Source organism: Gymnoscopelus microlampas, assembly GCF_963454915.1.
Source record: "Gymnoscopelus microlampas genome assembly, chromosome: 5".
NCBI classification, from domain to species: Eukaryota; Metazoa; Chordata; class Actinopteri; order Myctophiformes; family Myctophidae; genus Gymnoscopelus; species Gymnoscopelus microlampas.
In genome coordinates this window covers 25,799,026-25,820,410 of record NC_139942.1, presented here as the reverse complement: position 1 = coordinate 25,820,410, position 21,385 = coordinate 25,799,026, and the positions used below count along the sequence as shown (strand labels likewise).

The 21,385-nt window shown below is 42.7% G+C and overlaps 1 protein-coding gene across 1 annotated transcript in view; it reads right to left on the bottom strand.

Moving 5' to 3' along the window:
- Positions 1–21,385, bottom strand: part of b4galt2 (UDP-Gal:betaGlcNAc beta 1,4- galactosyltransferase, polypeptide 2) — a gene marked incomplete at both ends in the record, with an annotated part of 177,682 nt that overhangs the window by 53,927 nt on the left and 102,370 nt on the right. The gene's annotated exons all lie outside the window — the stretch shown is intronic.

The window sequence follows — 21,385 nt, the reverse complement described above, 5'->3', positions numbered from 1 at the left end:
GATCAAGTAGGGCGTCAATTTACGAAAAAACATAAGAAGTTGAAATATGGAGATACAAGTTTACCACCCGACGACAACGACATAGCCCCAACCTTCGGACCGACAGTGAATCAAGTACAAGGTGTAATCTTCCCCAGGATAAGCTCACAGAATCCTGATATTTGAGCAATCCAACTCTGCAGGCGGAATAGAAGCAAAAACAAATCTTTTTGTCACAAATTCACGGGGTTCCAAAAGCATCCAGTAAACATTGAGTTCAATGGGGTGAAACACAATGTAATGACAGGACGGCCAGGCTCATGCTGACTCACTCAGTGTAGGCCTATTATCTTTAGTCTTTGTTGCCGATTATTTCGATCGCTTTCTTTTTTTTTAAAATGATTGCATTGTGTTTTTGCCAGTGTCTGCAACCACTAAGTCAAATCATCTCTTATGTGCAACATTCTGCACAAAAAAGGTAATTGAACACGGACCTGAATGGCCGGCGGGGCTTAACATGGATTATATCTTCCACCGTTATTCCATAGCACGACTCATTTTAACCCAGTAATCATTTTCTAAGAATAGGTGAAACTGCCTTTCAAAAAAGTGTTCGTTATCTCATTTTTTGGAATGAAACTCCATATAGTGTTCCAGTTCAAAAGAGAGTCATCTCTCCTCTTCTCCAGATAAGAAGAAAGTGAAACAGCTGCTTTTCTTTTTCCAACTTCAGGTTCCCAATCAATACGGGTAATCATTCTAATCTTCTCAAAGAAGACTGAGAGAGAGACAGAGAGTAGTGGTGGAAAAAGTACTCCAATTCTTTACTTAAGTAAAAGTATCAATACTGCAATGTAGAAATACTCTGTTACAAGTAAACAACCGGAATTCAAAATTTACTTGAGTAAAAGTGCGAAAGTATTGGTATCAAAATGCACTTAAAGTACCAAAAGTAGAAAGTAGAATGTCCCATTTCACAAGTTTTCAAATGTAAAAAAAATCGTCTGAAAATAGCAGATCAATTGACTAGATCGGCTATTTTCAAATAGCCGAAATGTATACAGGGCTGAAGTGGTTAATGTATGTTCTGTAATAATAATCCAAATCTACAAAGTAACTAGTAACTAAAGTTGTCAAATAATTGTAGTGGAGTAAAAGTACAATGTTTTCCTCTGAGAAGTACTGACAATTGGAAATAGCTCAAAAAAGTACCTCAAAATTGTACTTAAGTACAGTACTTGAGTACATGTACTTAGTTACTTTACACCACTGACAGAGAGAGAGAGAGAGAGAGAGAGAGAGAGAGAGAGAGAGAGAGAGAGAGAGAGAGAGAGACACAGACACAGAGAGACAGAGACAGTGCGAGAGACAGAAATTGAAAGCACTGATATATAGGCAGACGTAAAGATACAGAGAGCAGGATGGCAAAGACATGGACCCACCATGCTGTTCTATTAGCCAGCTCAGTCAGATAAGGTAATACGTCTTCAAAAAGCCAAACGGTCTATCTCTATGTTCTCCCTCTCTCCCAGTGAGTTTGAGAGGCTCATTAAACCATTATTGGAGTCATTTTCATCATTATTATGTCTCTGTGAACCTCTCTGCATCTCGCTACACGCTAGCTTTTCTAATCGCTCCTCGCTGTGTCATGATCGCATCGTTCAATTAGCAGGCATGTTGTCTAAAGCCAGTGATATCCCAACCTGTGGGTTCAGGTCCACTAGGTGGGCCGTGAGGGTACTGCAAGTGGACCCCCAAATAATTGGCAAAACACCAAGATTTAAAAAATATGTTAAAAAAAAAGTTATGGTATTTCTTTAAAACTTTGAAAATTGAGTTTTAATTGTGATACCAATCAATAGGAACTTAAAGTATACTACGTTAGTTCCATTGATCCAAGCCGAAACACAATTGACTGATTGGTCATAATAAACAACATGCTCTGAAAATGCACATGGTCCACCATGGTCCAAATTATTAAAAAATGTTCTATATATATTATACAACAATTTTCAATATTTTTCCAAACATTTTAAAAAATAGCAATAAGTGACGCGCTGTGAGCTCGTAGATCTGCTATTTTTGAATAGCAAATGTATAAATGGATTTTATAATTTGATGACCGGCAGCGGTTACGGTAGGAGACACAAAGAGTCTCCTTTGTGTCTCCTACCGGAACCGCTGCCTACCAGTCCTCTGGTCATCAAATTATTGGCTTAGGAATAAAAAGGAAAAGGAAAAAAAAAAATCCATTCATTCAATTCTCCATGGGGTGAGTAATCGATAGAAAAAATGTCATTTTGGGGGTGAGCTAATACTATAACCATTTATATTTATACTTTTGCTGGGGACCCACTGGTACCCCCCCCCCCCACCCCCAAAGCCTAACAGACCTCACATTGAACTGTACTTCCCTGTGCTTGCCTTTGCAAACTGTTAATAAAGTTTTCAATAAATCAATCAATCTTCCGTCCGGCCGTCTGAACCAGCTTTGGTCCCAAAGGATGAAAACTAATGGCTGGACTGCCATAGCTGTGTACATCCATGCTCCCCGGAGAATCACCCCTACAGATTTTGGTGACCTCCATGGCCTTTCATCTAGCGTCACACTTTGTCTAAAAAGGCACTTTGTGGCCTCTTTTTCTTTTTATAGCACTTAATTTTATTTAACTTCAAAGCTATTCAAATTGTGTTTATCCTTCCATAAATATCCAGTCTATCACTAATAATATTCTGTTCCTTGTTTTAACTACTTTCAACATGGTGTTATGGTAGAATATCCAGCTATTTTCGGCGCGCTGGTCGTACGATGAAATAGGAATCAGGCTTGAGGCCGAGTTGGTCGTTGCAAAGCACTTTGTGTCTGGCTGGGTGACTCCTTGAAGTGCAATTTAAGCCAGTGATTCATGTGGGTGTGAATTTGAGCATGAAGTCTTGAAAGGATAAAATAGTGCTGGTCAACCCCTCACCTGAGCTCTAAAAGCTTTCACTCCAATACATTTCAAAGGCTTATGTACTTTTGACTCCACTACATTTCTAGGAATGAAAAAAAAATATTATGAATCAACCACAATCAATGCCCTATTTCAAATAGTGAAAATAGCCACACAACGCGTCTACAAGCTCACAGCGTTGAGTTCTGTGCTTGTAGATCTATAGGTATTTTCGTTATTGATTTTTGTACTTTTGAAAAACGTATTGTATACGTCCAGTTCTTTAAATCATACACAAATTTGACAGAGCAACATTCACTTGTAGTTAAGTAATATTTGACCAGAAATATCTGTACTTTGACTCACTCGCCATCTGGAGCTACTTATGTACACAACATCAATGGAGTGGCTAATTAACCATCTCGTCAAGCCCGAGATAATAAAGCTGGCTGTGGGAAGAAAGTGCCGTCAGATTCACTGTGCTGCCCTGAAATATTCCTTCCTCCCCATATCTGAGGTATGTTCGCTTCACAGGCTTAACATGCTGTAGAGACTGCCTTTGAAAAGCTCTTTTCACAGCTTTAGAACCGCGTTAGAATGTGCATGTTCGCACGCGTGCAAGGGTGGCGCGAGCGCACACACACACACACACACACACACACACACACACACACACACACACACACACACACACACACACACACACACACACACACACACACACACACACACACACACACACACACACACACACACACACACACACACACACACACACACACACACACACACCCCTTCCAAGTGTGATGGAGAGGGTGACAGTCACTTTCGGCGCTTTCTCTGAAAACCTCAAAAGAAGTATAAAATCAGGTGGAGTGTATCTAATATGCCACGCCATTCCTCTACAAAAATAAGAAATGTCAGATTAACCTTTAAAAACGGATCCTGTCTTTTCATAATCCAGCACACCTGCAGCTGCGGTGGATAGAATTTCAAAATTCTATCCACCATTAAGCTAATCGTTACAGCTACTTTACGGCATCTCTTAGAAAGTCATTGCCAGGCTGCCAGCATTAAAGATAATCGCTGTATGAGTTACTTTTGAAGCAGCCTAATTCTTATAACCAAGGCGTTCGTTGAAGGGTTGAAAAGGGTTGTGAAAAAAGACACAAAGCATCTAAACATGGCACAGCAGTGATTCAAGGGGCAGAAGTACGGTTCAGAATCAAATGTTTCTCATCGCTTATAGAGAGCAAGATGCCACAGGCACCGAAGCATTCATTAAAACTTCACAACTTGGCGAGGGACAAAATGCTGCCATCTGTAATTATCACACCCAACTCCCTGACAGAGGTCAAATCAAATGAATACACATAGTAATTATTCCCTTTAACTCACTGGTTAAGTCACTGACAATACATTCACTTTTACATGAACCACTGTAACTCTGGAGTCCCTGGGTATGTCATTATCGGAAAATAATTCTTAAGTATTCAAACATTTTCTTCATTTTCAGAAATGGTGAGAATAGTGCGTTGCAATGCAACGTTTTGTGAGCTTGTAGATGGGCTATAGGGCTTAAAGAAGTACTTCACCCATTTTCAACCGTACCTTCTTCAATTATTTATGCAGGAACATTAGCTTCTATTTCAGCATGCTAACTTTCCAGGAAAGAGAAAGGCTGTATAGTTTCCATTAGCATGGAATCCCTACCGATGCCATGCTTCTGAACTGGCCACAGCCCACCTCTACGACACATAGTGAGGACCATCTTATAATGAGCGTTACTAAGGAATGGATCAATTATATTGTTGCTGTCGGGCAGGAATGTTTCAGCTTTTTATGTGTTTTGTAAATTAATGCCATATACACTGCTTAAAAAAATAAAGGGAAGACTTTGATCCCTTAATTCTTTTGAGTTTTTTCGTTAGCAGTATGTACACAGTTCATGAAAAAACTCAAAAGAATTAAGGGATCAAAGTGTTCCCTTTATTTTTTTGAGCAGTATACTTCTTCATGCAACAGTGTAGCCAAAAAAAGCAGATCTACAAACTCACAAAGCGTCACAAACGCAACGCTTTGTTTTCAAAGTGAAAGTGTTTACGTGTTTTTTTTAAATAAATATTGAACCAATGAAAAACAAGATCTTGTGACTAAATAATAACTACATTGACACCATTGGAACCCAGGTTCTTTCCAACCGACAGCGACGACATGAAGATAAGGTTGAAAATGGGTGAAGTGCTCCTTGTGAGTGGCTAACGACCTGACCCAGACACCTGTCCATTGCACGGCTCCTCTACGGTCCTTATTTGTCCATGCCTCACCTCTCCTCACCTCTCCTCACCTCTTCTAAACCTGTTCCACTTCATTTCTCTAGCCTTCTCTTCCCTGCGTGTTTTTTATGTTTTCCTCTCTCTCCGCTCTCCTCTGTGTCTGTGCTTTAATGTCACTGTGGTGTGACCACAGCTCTGTGTCTGTGCTTTAATGTCACTGTGGTGTGACCACAGCTCTGTGTCTGTGCTTTAATGTCACTGTGGTGTGACCACAGCTCTGTGTCTGTGCTTTAATGTCACTGTGGTGTGACCACAGCTCTGTGTCTGTGCTTTAATGTCACTGTGGTGTGACCACAGCTCTGTGTCTGTGCTTTAATGTCACTGTGGTGTGACCACAGCTCTGTGTCTGTGCTTTAATGTCACTGTGGTGTGACCACAGCTCTGTGTCTGTGCTTTAATGTCACTGTGGTGTGACCACAGCTCTGTGTCTGTGCTTTAATGTCACTGTGGTGTGACCACAGCTCTGTGTCTGTGCTTTAATGTCACTGTGGTGTGACCACAGCTCTGTGTCTGTGCTTTAATGTCACTGTGGTGTGACCACAGCTCTGTGTATGTGCTTTAATGTCACTGTGGTGTGACCACAGCTCTCTGTCTGTGCGTTAATGTCACTGTGGTGTGACCACAGCTCTCTGTCTGTGCTTTAATGTCACTGTGGTGTGACCACAGCTCTCTGTCTGTGCGTTAATGTCTATGTGGTGTGACCACAGCTCTGTGTCTGTGCTTTAATGTCACTGTGGTGTGACCACAGCTCTGTGTCTGTGCTTTAATGTCACTGTGGTGTGACCACAGCTCTCTGTCTGTGCGTTAATGTCACTGTGGTGTGACCACAGCTCTGTGTCTGTGCGTTAATGTCACTGTGGTGTGACCACAGCTCTGTGTCTGTGCGTTAATGTCACTGTGGTGTGACCACAGCTCTGTGTCTGTGCGTTAATGTCACTGTGGTGTGACCACAGCTCTGTGTCTGTGCGTTAATGTCACTGTGGTGTGACCACAGCTCTGTGTCTGTGCTTTAATGTCACTGTGGTGTGACCACAGCTCTGTGTCTGTGCTTTAATGTCACTGTGGTGTGGCGTGCGTGCGTGCGTGCGTGCGTGCGCACGTCCTGACAGAGGCGGCGTGATCCCTCCCTACCAGAGTTAACACAGACACACACACACACACACACACACACACACGATGCCTGGACTGTTGCCATGGACACAGATTAAGGTCCAGCCAAAGCTCATCCTGAATGATTGCCAACAGAAAGTGTGTGCATGTGTGTGTGTGTGTGTGTGTGTGTGTGTGTGTGTGTGTGTGTGTGTGTGTGTGTGTGTGTGTGTGTGTGTGTGTGTGTGTGTGTGTGTGTTGAACAGGTCTTATCAGTGGCGTGCAGATAGACAGTGGGGCTAAAAGAGCACAGAGACAAGACACCCATATTTCACCTCACCAATCACACTGTGTTCTGGAATTTGAGGCACGAGAGACAGAGAGAGAGAGAGAGAGAGAGAGAGAGAGAGAGAGAGAGAGAGAGAGAGAGAGATAACTAAAGTGGGACACCTTCAACAGTGTGTATGGACATGTGTGAGTAGATATGCTCGCCCCCACACATCTTTCATAGAGAGACCATGATGTTCTTCATCACATGCCCACCTGGGTACCAGGGAGACCATGAAAGCTTCATTACACTCTACTGTCCCGTCACACACACACACACACACACACACACACACACACACACACACACACACACACACACACACACACACACACACACACACACACACACACACACACACACACACACACACACACACACACACACACACAATTATGTATTTATGTCCACATAAGCCCAAAGGACACAAACACAAGAGGTTCATCATGGCATGGTTACAGTTACAACTAGGATAGAGGTATAGCAGCTGTTTATAGCCTTTTAGTGCAGGTCCTACCAATCCTCTTACTGTACCACCAGCTGTGCTCACATCTTAGGCCAGGGGTCCTCTCACCTTTCCATCCCAAAGACCCCCACAACAACTTAAGACATTGTTCCCGACTTGCAACGTTCCCAAGTAGCCTTGGTTTATTTCATTTCCATTTTCCTCCCCTTTCCATCTGGGCCCCCCAAGGTGGCCCCCCCACTTTGATAACCACTGTCCTAGACTATTAAACATAAAGCCTTACAGTACGTTGACACCCAAGCTGTGAGACTGCATTTGACGAAGGGCTGATATTTGATCAGCTTTCGTTAGAAAACAGAAACACAACAATCTTTAAATGATTTGCAGAGGCTTAACAGCAGTGTTCCGGGGACCCCCAGGGATTCTTGGGGGGGTTCCAGGGGGTCCCCAGCAAAAGTAGTTAACAACATGGATTACAATCTAACTATATAAATGGCGACCGACTTCCGCACCCTCGGTGTCGACACCCCACAGCTCTGTTATCGAATAAACAACGCACCGCCAGACCACATGTCGCCAACTGACTCGCCACGGCGGCCGCGCTGAATTTACGCCTCGCGTAGGGGACATCTCACTGCTCACTACACCTTTTCCACCGCGCAACATAATTAATTCTACTCACCAAATGTCGGACAAAACGGAAGGGGAGGCAGCTTCGTACCGTTTACCGTGCGCACGACCTCATCACCACAACAGCAGCCAGCCGCTGCGGGGGTTTTTTCCTTTTTTTCCAAACTTTTTTTTTGGTCACCATTTTCTCCAGGCACCATTTCTGGTGTAACGTGCGGCAGCATGCGCTGGGTTGCCAGGTTTGCACAGCCTGCGCCAGAAATCTCTACTGCCCACTCTGTGCTGCAGCTACACGGACACACAGACAGGGACACGGAGGGACCTACAACATGTCTGGACATGTCTGTGTAAGCGAGAACTATACTTCGCCAGTACAACGCTGTGTAACCGAGAGCACGTGCGCACGACCAAATCACAACAACACCAGGCGGCCGCCATCTTGCAGACAGGGCTGCCATTCGCCAGCTTTCAGAAAAACAAGCAACCACCTTCATATTTTTTTTTATTTTTTATTTTTTTTCCTTTAGGAAATTTTCATCCCACGATTTCCGCGCGGACCACCAGGGGGTCCGCGGACCCCCTGGTGGTCCGCGAAACATACAAAATATAATTTCTTCTACTTATTTTTCATCATTTTGTAACTTTTACATTACACTTTCTTACAATTTCTTTTTTTTTTTCCCCTTTTTGCAAATGTTACTTAGACAATTTGTCTACCCCCATATACACACGCCCACGCGGGCCCCGTGCGCGTACATGCCTCTAACAGCCATAATCCCCATCTATACTGCCCACTCTGTGCTGCAGCTACACGGATACAGAGACAGGGACACGGAGGGACCAACAAACGCAAAGCCCCGTGCGCGGCTGGGGTTGAGGGGGGCGTAGCCCCCCGAAACTCTAGTAAAGAAAAAATAGCAGATCTACGAGCTTGTATATCTTCTATTTTTAAAAGATTTTGAAACAATATCGAAAATGTTTGAGAACTTTTGAATAACTTTTGTTTTTAACACAAATCTTCTCCTCTGGGGGTCCCTGGCACAAAACCTTTTCAGATGGGGGTCCACGGCCAAATATACATATCAATTTGGGGGTCCTTGACATTAAAAAGTTTGAGAACCACTGTCTTACAGTATCCTCTGTGTGTGTGACAGCTTTGAGACTGCAGAGGGAAAGAGCAGGAGGAGGAGGAGGAGGCAGAAAGCAGAAAGCAAAGTGGCATGGGGCCAGAATAACTAATTTGCTGTAATGAGTTTCTGGCAGAGCGACGCACCGAGGATCCCCCATATAAAGCGAAAGGCCAGGCCACTAACGGGCAATTCAATTACCAGTCCGTCTTTGTTTATTCGATAGCTGCGAGATCTGGAACAACAGCAGCAACACGGTGAGGTGATGAGGCGTTATTTTGATAATCAATGAAACAATTTGTTGTGGCTTGGAAACAAAGTAGTAAGAACCACACCCTGCCGATATACAGTAAACTGATTTACTGTCTGATTTCTCAGTACTGCACTGCATGGTAGAGCAGTGGTTCTTTAAAGTGGGGTTCAGGGACCCTCAGGGTTCTTTGAAGGGGTTCCCAAGTGGACCATTAGAGGTCTGTACCTCTGAGAGAGCTAGTGTACCCAAATGGAACCTTGTAGGAGTCCTTGGAATTAAAAAGTTTGACAACAACTTCTTGTAGGGCATTCACAGTAAAATCCTGAGAGTCCTTCTCAACACTTTCAGAGTTTTACTGTGTGTGAGGAGTGTTTTTGTTTAACCCATTAAAACGGGGAACGCATCTGTGTAACCACTTAAACCATTATTTTATACTTTGGCTAATAAAAATCACACCCAGTGTGAAGTGAGCTGTGCTATTTATGAGCGAAGTTTTAAGTTAATTTCATCATGTGTCTCGCTAGCCAATCACAGCACGTCCTGCAAAGATAAGTATTCAGACCCTTTGCTGTGACATTTGTATATTTGCACCGCTCGGTGCTCAAAAACAACAGTGGTCATCACAGTGATGGAAGCTCACTTAAAAGAAAAAAATGTTTTTTTAAGTGAGTGGTGATATTTATGAGTTATTAATGTCATCATGCGTCTCGCTAGCCAATCACAGTACGTCACAGCCAATCAGCCAATCACAGTACAGCGAAAGACACATTTTCGCGACGGAAAGAAAAACTTTCGCCACGGATGGGTCCCAAACCCACTTATAGGAGCGGCTACACCGCTCAAAAAATAGCAGATATATATAGATCTGCTATATAAAGCAACATTTTTTAACTGAAATCTTTGCTTCTGGGGGTCCCCGGAATAAAAATATTTTCGGCGGCCAAATACATATAATTTTGGGGGTCCTTGACATGAAAAATGTTGAGCACCACTGATATATAGCAACATAAGTGTTTCAGAAACCTGTTAGGATTTAGAAGACATTTGTAGATGCGTACCCGGATTGAATGCGGGTTAACAATGATATCATGTGAAACTTGAAAAGTGTGCTCCAAGGAGCCCTCTGGGAGGGGCACTGAAGGGGCTTTCACCTGGGCACCTATAGAACTCACACTGAGGCCGATGTGAAAACTTCGGTGTGAAGGCTTCCTTGGCCTATACTGGGAACGTGCATGCAAAGGTTCACGGTGCCCAAGAGGAACTCCTCACAAACACACTCACACACTCACAGAGTGAGAAAACATAAGCCCCACCCCTGGCTGTTCCGACCTGCATGCGGAGAGAACAAAAAGATAAAGTATCCATATAGTGTATAACACTGAGATATACCCTGCCGGCTTAAAAGAGATTCAATCAATAGTTGTTGTTTTTTTGCTGGTAGCCTCGTAGTCGTGATCTATACAAACTTTAGTTTGTACTCACAAGCTCAAGTTGCAGCAATACTAAGTCAATGTTGATCTCTATACCAGTGGTTCTCAAACTTTTTCATGTGAAGGACCCCCAAAATGATACATATTTGGCTGCAGATCCCCATCTCATATTTTGTGACAGTGATCCCCAGATGCAAAGATTTGAGTTTAACTAATTAAAAAAAGAAAAATGAGCTGGTAGTATATCTGCTATTTTATATGCTTGTATATCTGCTATTTTATTTACTGGTTCACTGTGTGAACTCTCCATTTGATTTATGAACATGTTAGATACTTTTCTTATTTTTTTTAAATGTTTTGAAATAATAACTACGTATTATTTTTGTAGTAAAAGAAAACCCACAAATGGATACGACCCACTGTTTGGGACACAGTGCAGTAGAGTGATACGAAGCGAGGGAGGGGGAGAGAGAGAGAGAGAGAGAGAGAGAGAGAGAGAGAGAGAGAGAGAAACAACAGCGAGACAGAGACTGACAGACATGGTGGTGAAAATGATGATGATGCTGTTGATGATGTTGATGATGATGATGCTCCTGAGTAGCTGTCAAGAGAGATGAAGGTGAAGGTCAGAACGACCCTAAAGGAGCCGCCTGACATGTGTCACTCAGCGTTAACAACACACACACACACACACACACACGCATGCACACACACCCGACCATTTTAGGATGATTGAAAATGGACAGAGAGAGAGAGACATACAGAACGACAGGACACACACACACACACAAAGTAGTTGCAACCAGCTTAATACACACGGACGCACGCACGCACGCTCACACACGCACACACTCTGTGCGTGGGATGGACAGACAGGGCTGACAGGCTGAAGGAGGGTCTACCTGTAGGGAGGTGAAGGTCAGGGGAATGAAACCCACCTGACACTGTGACAAATATGAGGCCAGATGGCTGCTGTCTGTGGGAGACTGTCACTGACCTGCTGAGACAGACCTGCTCAGACACACACATATGGTGCACTGATGACACATACACACACCATCACACACATCGCGTCTCTCTCTCTCTCTCTCTCTCTCTCTCTCTCTCTCTCTCTCTCTCTCTCTCTCTCTCTCTCTCTCTCTCTCTCTCTCTCTCTCTCTCTCTCTCTCTCTCTCTCTCTCTCTCTCTCTCTCTCTCTCTCTCTCTCTCTCTCTAATCTTCTCTTCTGGGGGTCCCTGGCACAAAATCTTTTCAGATGGGGGTCCGTGGCCAAAGATATATCAACTTGGGGGTCCTTGACATGAAAAAGTTTGAGAACCAGTGCTCTGGAGGAAAGGCAGAAAGAGCACAAGAGACAAAGAACTTGGGGGGGAAAGGCACTGAGCTCAGAGAAGTGGTGGATTTAGCTGGAATTAGTTGGCTGAGTGTAGTTGCACGTACCTGGCTCAGAAACTCTACTAACTGTGTCCTCTTAATCCTCTTTGGCCCCTGCTCATATCTCTGTCTGTCTCTCTCATATCGCCTTACATCTCTTCTTTTCTGGCACTTTCTCTTTGTCCCTCTCATTCACACCGTGGCTCTCTCTGTCACACACACACACACACACACACACACACACACACACACACACACACACACACACACACACACACACACACACACACACACACACACACACACACAGTATATCCCTGACCCCTGAAGAGCTGGCTCCCAGAAACCATCTGGCTCAGCCTCATAATGACACAGCCTTTTTCAACAGTCGTATCACTATCTGACCGCTCTGTGTTTGCCTGTGTGTGTTCTGTGAGAGAAAGTGTGCCAGTGTGTGTGTGTGTGTGTGTGTGTGTGTGTGTGTGTGTGTGTGTGTGTGTGTGTGTGTGTGTGTGTGTGTGTGTGTGTGTGTGTGTGTGTGTGTGTGTGTGTGTGTGTGTGTGTGTGTGTGTGTGTGTGTGTGTGTGTGCGCGCGCTTGTGTGTGTAAGCACTCCAATCTACTCTGTCGGGAAACTTCACATTTTTTATAGTAAATGGAGTAGGTCATGTCAACATGCCAAGCTGATAGTGCTTACATGATTACTATCTAGCTACTCGTGGGAGTTCATCCTGGTATGCAGAGATAGCGTCGATTAAACAAACCACAGGTCAGAGTGATACAGGATAGTTTGTTGTTGGATCTCCACATGACATGCACGGTTATCTCAATATTAATAAGCCTGGATACCCACATGAGGTCTATGATTCACAAGCATCGATGTCGAGGCTAAAAATGTGACGTTTCCTATTCGAGAAAATGGTTACAAAGGCTACTTAAGCCCTATTTTATACATTGTCACACGATGCTGTAGCCGATCTACAAGCTCACAACATGCTGCACGGCGACGAGTTGTGAGCTGATACCATGCTGATATTATTACAACCAGCTAAAACATTGAGACATAGGATTCTTTTACAATACCAGCTTATAGATCTGCTATTTTAGCTATATTTTAATTTTTTTTAAGATTGACATGCACAAAGGGACGCCAAGTTGACTACTTGAGATTCCGCCGGTCATCAAATGATTGGCTCAGGAATGTGACAAAAACTAAAAGAATCTCCATAAATTCAAGGCTTCATGGGGTGTGATAAAAAATATGTTATTTTTTGGGTGAATTAGACCTTTAAATGATTCTCAATTTCTCACATGCAACCTGCTTTTTTAAAGCATGCCATGTTACTGTATGCTTATGATATATGCAATCAAAATGTCAAATGAATGAGGAACCATCAATCCAACCACCAAGGAATAATGATAACAATGTGTTAAGAGACACAGAGATACAAATGTATTGAGGCAACACTCCATAGGATCCTGGTCCAGGCAACTAGATCAAAATCAATACCAATACCAGACCAGAGTGCTATGGAAACAGTGCACATATTGTTATTATATTGTCGTTAATACTTGGAATTCATTTTGGGGTGAATATGGAACTTGTAGAGCTGTTCACGTGACACTGGGGACCTACTTAAGGGTTACCTAATTGCCTTCACCTGAGGAAGACCGCATTCGCTGGTCGAAAAAGTTGTCGAAAATGTTGACATGAAAGATTAGTTTGCACAGGCAGCAGTAGCTGCCTGTGTGGACTAATCTTTAATGTGCAATGTACAACGTTTACCTCTTTTATTCCTAAATGCTCTGGAAAATGGTGAACAGCAATGTATACTGTGACTCGTAATCAATGGGCTAAACATGCAATACCCTCAATTATGGACCCAGTAGCAGGTTAATGCTACACATTGTTTTCACACCGAACAAGTACAGTATATTGCGCTACCTGCAATTTCACCCAATCTCTCGGGAAATTATACTTAATTCATGCATTATGTTCCAGTGCATGTTCTTAATATCACACGGGTGCGAGGACAACCGCAAGGATAAAGTCTCTAATCAAGGCTGATACCGTTCTGTCCAAAGAGGAGCCATTAATTATAGAATGAAGTTCTCAAGAGAGCTCGGGAAGTTGTCAGGGTTTTTTTTTTTGGGTTATTTTTCGTGTAACACGGCCACGGCAGCGTGGCGCGGCATGAATACAGAACACTGTTAATTAAAACACCTTAGCGTTAAAAGTCAAAGCAGCCATCAGCAGAAACTTTACCTCGGGGTCTCAGATGTCTGAGTCTCTCTCTTCACTTCATATCCAGTGATTAATATACTCGAGGCTGCTACCTGTTATCGGTGCTGCGCTGGATGCAGATAAGGCCCTGCACGGCCGCCAGCTAACATAAATCAGACTTTTTTTTAAAACAAATGCGCCGTGGAATCGTGGATGTAGCCCGAAGAGATAGGCATGGTGATCAATAAGGATGTTGAGCTGCTCTGTATTATTCATGGCCACGCAGCACCGGGGTCAACGCGTATTATTACAACAACATGGCCGACGAGGGCCAGAGGTTGTATCATTCCACATCAGTTTTGACCACATTTTCTTTACTGAATCGTAACTCGGAGAATTATGCGCTTTTAGGATATGTTAACATTATGACCTACTGTACAGAAGGCATTGGGGTCATGAAAAAAAAAGAGCTTAAGCATGGATCCGTAACAACAGCTGAATGATATTTCTCAACACTTGGCATGATACGGAGCATGTGCGCCGGGTGATAAAGTTATATCGCAAAAACACTTTTATTGTTTTAACGGGAACACAGCAAGATGTTTAACCCATTAAGGCCTGAGGTTCCGATTCTACAAAATGTCTTCTAAATCCTGACAGTTTTCTGAAAAACGTATGTTGCTATAATGAGTGGTTCTCAATCTTTTTCCACGTCGTCAAGGATCCCCAAAATGATATGTATTTGACTGCGGACCCCCACCTGAAAATATGTTGTTCCAGGGACCCCCTGAAGCAAAGATTTGAGTTAAAAATGTTTGCTTTAAAATAATATACTGTATATTCAAAGATTTGCACACATTTTCACAATTTTTCAAAAATAGCAGATCTACAAGCTCGTAACGCGGCACTCGGTGCCGCGCTATGAGCTTGTATATCTGCTATTTTTTAACAGCCAAAGTTTAAAATAATGCTTTTTAGCTCAAATCTAAAAATGACACAGATGCGTTCCCGTTCTTAATGGTTTAAAGAAAACTGTATGTTCTGGGTTTATGAGCCGGGGTCCGAGGCGAGAGAGAAGAATAAGCCATTTTGATGTGTTTCTGTGGTGTAACATAAGCTGTAAAACCTGAGCTGATAGTGACTGCGAGGAGGCGTGCGGTTTTTGCCATCTAATAAAATGATATGCCCAGTGTTTGCCCTTGCTACGGCTGAGCACACTGAGGAGATACGGGACTCCTCAAACTGAACGCTGCGAGGAAGACACCCCATGGGGAGACTAAACCCAGAATGTGGCCAGTCAGCTTACTGCACAGCGGGAATGGTGTCTGCGTGTGTTTGTGTGTGTGTGTGTGTGTGTGTGTGTGTGTGTGTGTGTGTGTGTGTGTGTGTGTGTGTGTGTGTGTGTGTGTGTGTGTGTGTGTGTGTGTGTGTGTGTGTGTGTGTGTGGGTGCACTCCAGGTATAGGGATAATGATGCACTGAAAACAAGCAGGGTGCTTCAATCATCTTAAGGGTGATTTGTACTTAGTTGCGCATCAGTGTTGCACACTGGATTTGGGTTATGACCCCCCTCCCTGGAACCTTGGGGGGTTCCAGGGGGTCCCCAGCTAAAATAGTTAACTTAGCATCACAATAATTTTAACCACTTTATCCATTTAAAAAAAAATCGAAAATGTTTTGACATTTTTGATACATCTTTATATATATTTTTGGTATTTGAATGTATTTCAACTTGACTTGCCTTGACTAAACCTGTGATTTGCATACTAAACACGCACACACGCACTATTCAGCATAAAAACAGATGTTTCAAGAAGTCCCTAAACTGGGCATGTCATTATTATAGGCAAAACTTTCTAAAATGTGTAAATTAAAATGTTTAGAACATAGTGTGTGTCTGCCCACAGCTGAGATTCAGCAGCATGGTATACAGTACAGTGTTTATTCTTCTTGGAAAGGCCAGCCATTTCCAAGCCACTAATAGGAGGTTTATGGACATGTCCACGACTGCCAAATATCAACACTATTAGTCTACACAACCAATGCCTGTCATGTGTGCCATTAAGGGCTGATGCCTAGTCAGCTTGTCTGCAACATAAAGGTCAGATGAGCGGCCGATATCAAGGATCACTACTTCTCTTACCACCACAATATTAGGCCTGTTAGGGCAGTGCTTCTCCAAGCAGGGTCCGGGGACCCCCAGGGGTCCTTGGGGGGGTTCTAAAGGGTCCCCAGCAAAATGAGGACCATTTAACCATTTTAAACCTACAGTACTTATAATTTAAAATGTATACTGAAACTTATACTGAAAAATGTGGAATAGCTTTGAAAAGGTTTAACAACACAAATCTTATAAGGTCTCAAAACATATTTTCAGATGGGGGTCTAATACATGTCAGTTTGTTCAGGAAGATGGCCGAAATATCTGCTAGAAAGTACTTATTTAAAAGCAATATGGCAACCAGGCACATGCTTATAAGGTCTCAAAACATATTTTCAGATGGGGGTCTAATACATGTCAGTTTGTTCAGGAAGATGGCCGAAATATCTGCTAGAAAGTACTTATTTAAAAGCAATATGGCAACCAGGCACATGCTTATAAAAATGTCTTACTGTAAGTAGGCCATGTCAAACCGCTATGCATTAATAATGGCAGTTAAAACAGGTGAGGTGATTAACCACCGTCATAACCGGAACACAGAATAGGGATAAGTAATGTTATTTGACTTGATTTGTGAAAGTAATATTATTATGTTAATGTGTTAGGCTACTTATGCGTTCCCCAGGATGATCGCTAACCCATTAGCGCGCTCAATCTATTCTACATCCCATGTGCCACAGACACCGGCTGAGCTAGAGCACGCTATAGGGCTCAGACGCACAGCATTAACATGTACCCCCCCACACCAGTGGTGTAAAGTAAGTACATTTACTCAAGTATTGTAGCCTACTTAAGTACAATTTTGAGATACTGTACTTTTACTTTACTGGAGTATTGCCAATTGTCTATACTTTTACTTCTACTCCACTACATCTCAGAGGCAAATATTAATTATTATATTATAAAACATACAAACCACTTCAGCCCTATTTTATACTTACATGTACAGTAGGCTATTTGAAAATAGCCGAATCTACAAGCTCACAACGTGTTGCGACGCGTTGTGAGTGTAGTACTTTTACTTTTGGAAGTACATTTTGATACCAATACTTTTGTACTTTTACTCAAGTACATTTTTAATTCCACACACACACACACACACACACACACACACACACACACACACACACACACACACACACACACACACACACACACACACACACACACACACACACACACACACACACACACACACACACACACACACACACACACACTCCTAAATCCTCTGATTCAATTCTATTCAACATCTCTATTCCCCGAGCCACACTGTAGTGCATACTGTACTGTATCTGCTGTGCCTTCTCCAGAGACAACACTGTAGCAACGGTTCAGTTGCCAGTTAGAGTTGGCAGTTGAAATGCTCCTGGAGGAATGTTCAGCTAAGTGCTTCGGTTGGAATTTGAACTCGGGCTGTCAGCCTCAGTTTGGCGACACCATGGCTGAGGCTGTGGTGACAGCCTGCTCAAAGCATGGACCGCAGAGCAGAAGGGAGGGAAGGAGCAAGGACAGACAAAAAAAACTAAACAAAAACAGTGAAGGGAGGAGCTGTGTTGTTGCCAGATGGGAAATGTTAAATTGTTGTACCAGAGTCTACGATAGGCTCTATGCACAGCAGCCATATTGGAAAGAAATTGGGCCTCTTCCTTACTTTCTTCACAGGTTTTACCAATGATACTAATGAAGGCTCTGTTCCATTTCATGTGTGGTTCTCAAACCTTTTAATTTCAAGGACCCCCATAACTCTGAGAGTGTACAAATGGAACCAACACTCTCAGAGTTACATACCTTTTAAGGTGCCATTTGGAACCCCCCCAAGGAACCATGAGGGTCCCTGGACCACACTTTGAGACCCACTGGTGTAGGTGTAGAGTGTTTCCAGTGAGCCAACATGCACAATATCAGCACCCTGACTCTGTTTGATCAGAATGGAACAGAGCCTTCATTAGTATCATTGGTAACACCTGTGAAGGAAGTAAGAAGAGGCCCAATTTCTCTCCAAAATGGCTGCTGTGCATAGAGCCTATTATCGTATTTTAAAGAGAACTATCGTACACAGCCAAAAAAAGATAAGTCAGAGGTGTCAATATGTAATTTCCCAGGTGAAGGCAATTAGGTAACCCTTAAGTAGGTCCCCAGCGTCACGTGAACATGCTCTACAAGTTCCACATTCACCACAAAATGTATTGTAACAAAAACAAACCCTAGCAACAAACGGTTTGTGATGATGCGTAACGCTTTAATGCCTGAGATGTCAAACAGCCAAGGCTCTAGGCTTCATAGATGTTTTTTCCGGCTGCTGTTAGAGCACTAAATGTGGACATGGCCATAAATCTAAAACAAAAAAGGAAAACATAGTATATTGAGTAGGTTTTCTTTGTCTTTTCCCAATATTTGTATACATTTGAAAACTTGTTAAACGGGATATTCTGCATAATGAGAACTGTCTACTTTTGGTGCTTTAAGTACATTTTGAAGCTAATACTTTGGTACTTTTACTCAAGTACATTTTTAATTCCTGACTTCTACTTGTAACGGAGTATTTCTACATTGCCGTATTGATACTTTTACTCAAGTAAAAAATGTGAGTACTTCTTCCACCACTGGACACGACTAGGAAACCTGAAGGCAGTGTTCGCCGCTTAGGCTGCGCACATACGTATTTAGAGGGTTGGCTTTGTTCACATATTTCAGGTAGCGACGTCAGCTAAGCTACATGATAAACTGCCGTGTTCAAGCGGTGCACTGCAAATATGAATGTGTATAAAAAATACTGTACAACATCACGCTATACGGGTTAAATTCTGATAAATTCCCCCCAACGCCTATTCCTAGAACAAAGGCAAAAACAAAGAAAAGAATGAAAGAGAAAAAAGGAACACTGAACAAACGAACGAGTGAATGAATGAGGGAGCGAATGAAGGAACAACCCAAAGAATGTGACTCCCCCCCCTCCATCAAAGTACAACTACGGCCCCATTGCTACCGGCGCTTTGTGGCTTCTTAAGATACGTCTGGAAGCTTCGGCCTATCTACCGCCCTCATTATACTCTCTCTATATGATAATGCCCATATGGCTGAACCATTATGTGAGATATGGAGGACCCGTTTGACTATAGGGCCCTTTGACAATTTCAAAAAAGACGTAGCTTCGTCCCCCCACTGCTCGCAGTCATGTTTTAATCCATTTATAATGTATTGTACATCAGTGAAAGAGGAGACGTGCACGTTGAAAGCAGAGGCTGGCATACACGCGAGGCTTTTCTTGACGTATATTAGGTCCCTATGCACTGAACTAACCGCTGTGCTTGTCCATTTACCGTGGTAAGTACCCTACAGGGATGTGTAAAGTGGGGCTGCAACTGGGAACAAGCAGGATCAAATTCATTTGAGTTTAAAATGCAATCAACATAAAGAAGTGACGACAGTTTGGACAATATGAACCTGTCCCTCCACACCCGAATCTGCTACTTTTGATGCTTTTGTGTGACGCTGTAGTATGATCAAGTAGGGCGTTAATGTGCCAAAAACACAAAAGGTTAGAAAATGGAGATAAGAGGTTTCTGCCCGACAACAACGATATCATTGCTGTCGGGCAGAAACCTTGTACTGTATGTCCACAACCATTACTGTTCAGGAAATGGAAAAAAATAACCTGTGATCCTAGTTATTATTTAGTCACAAGCTCTTTGTTAATACTTTTCATTGGTTAAATATCTATAAAACCCACAGACACACTTAACCACTTTCAACCTGCCGCTATGAAAACAAAGATAGCAGATCTGCATGCTCAGAAGCTTATAGATCTGCTATTTTTGCGGGGGGAAAAAAACAAAAAACATAAAAAGACGAAATATGGAGATACAAGGTTTCTGCCCCACAGCGACAATTATGTAACTGCACACGCATGTGATCCACTAAATAATTCACCGGCATTTGGACTAAGGATCATCACCTCCATGTTTTCAAGCTGCTTTTACACCTGGTAGGCAGTTGTTAACCCATTCAATCCGGGAACGCGTCTCTGTCATTTTAGATTTCTTTGGCTATTCAAAAGTAGCAGATATACAAGCCTGTAGATCTGCTATTTTTGAAAAATCATGAAAAAATATATAGTTTTTTGAAAAAAACGTATGTTGTTATATCAGTGGTTCTCAAACTTTTTCATGTCAAGGACCCCCAAAATTATATGTTTTTGGCCTCCGATCCCCATCAAAATATGATGTTCCAGGGACCCACAGAAGCAAAGATTTCAGTTAAAATGTTGTTTCCAAAAATATATGTATACAAAGATTTGCACAAATGTTCAAGTTTTAAAAAAAATAGCAGATCTACAAGCTTGTAGCGCGGCACTCTGTGCCGTGCTACGAGCTTGTAGATCTGCTATTTTTGCCAAAGTATAAAATGGTTATAGCTCAAATCTTAAAATGACACAGATGCGTTCCCGGGGTTTAACGGGTTAAGGACGAATATATTAACAGCCATGGGGGCAGGAAATTAGAACAGAGCTCCCAACAGGGCCGGAGCCCTGGAACGTGATCAAGAAGCCTTCAGCATTCCACCATCATTAGCTTGGAACCATCTGCCTGCTCTTGTCTCAATATGTTCCCCCCCTCCCCAAAAAAATGAATTTTATGTAGAGAGATGATCCCTCTCCAAAGAAGCTTTAACCAGAATAACAAAAGGACAGTTAGAAAACCATCTCAGATGAAGATCAATGCATGAATAGCGCATGAAACCATCTGCGTTGGATTGTTGGCAGCCATGCATATACAGTAGCTCATTTGGTACTTGGACACGTTGACACAAAACGATGGTCGTGGACTCTACAATGTTAAATTAAATCCAGGACGAATCAAAAAGTACTGTGTCCATATGTGTTGCCAGATGCTGAGCTCAGCGTGATACAAAGCATCAAGGAAGGGAGGAGAAAGAAATGTGAATTTCATAGAATCGGATGAATGAATGAAATGAATGACTGACGGGGGAAATCAGTGAATACATTTCTTGACCCGTATTATGCCCAAAATCCTGACAAAGGTGTCAAACAGACG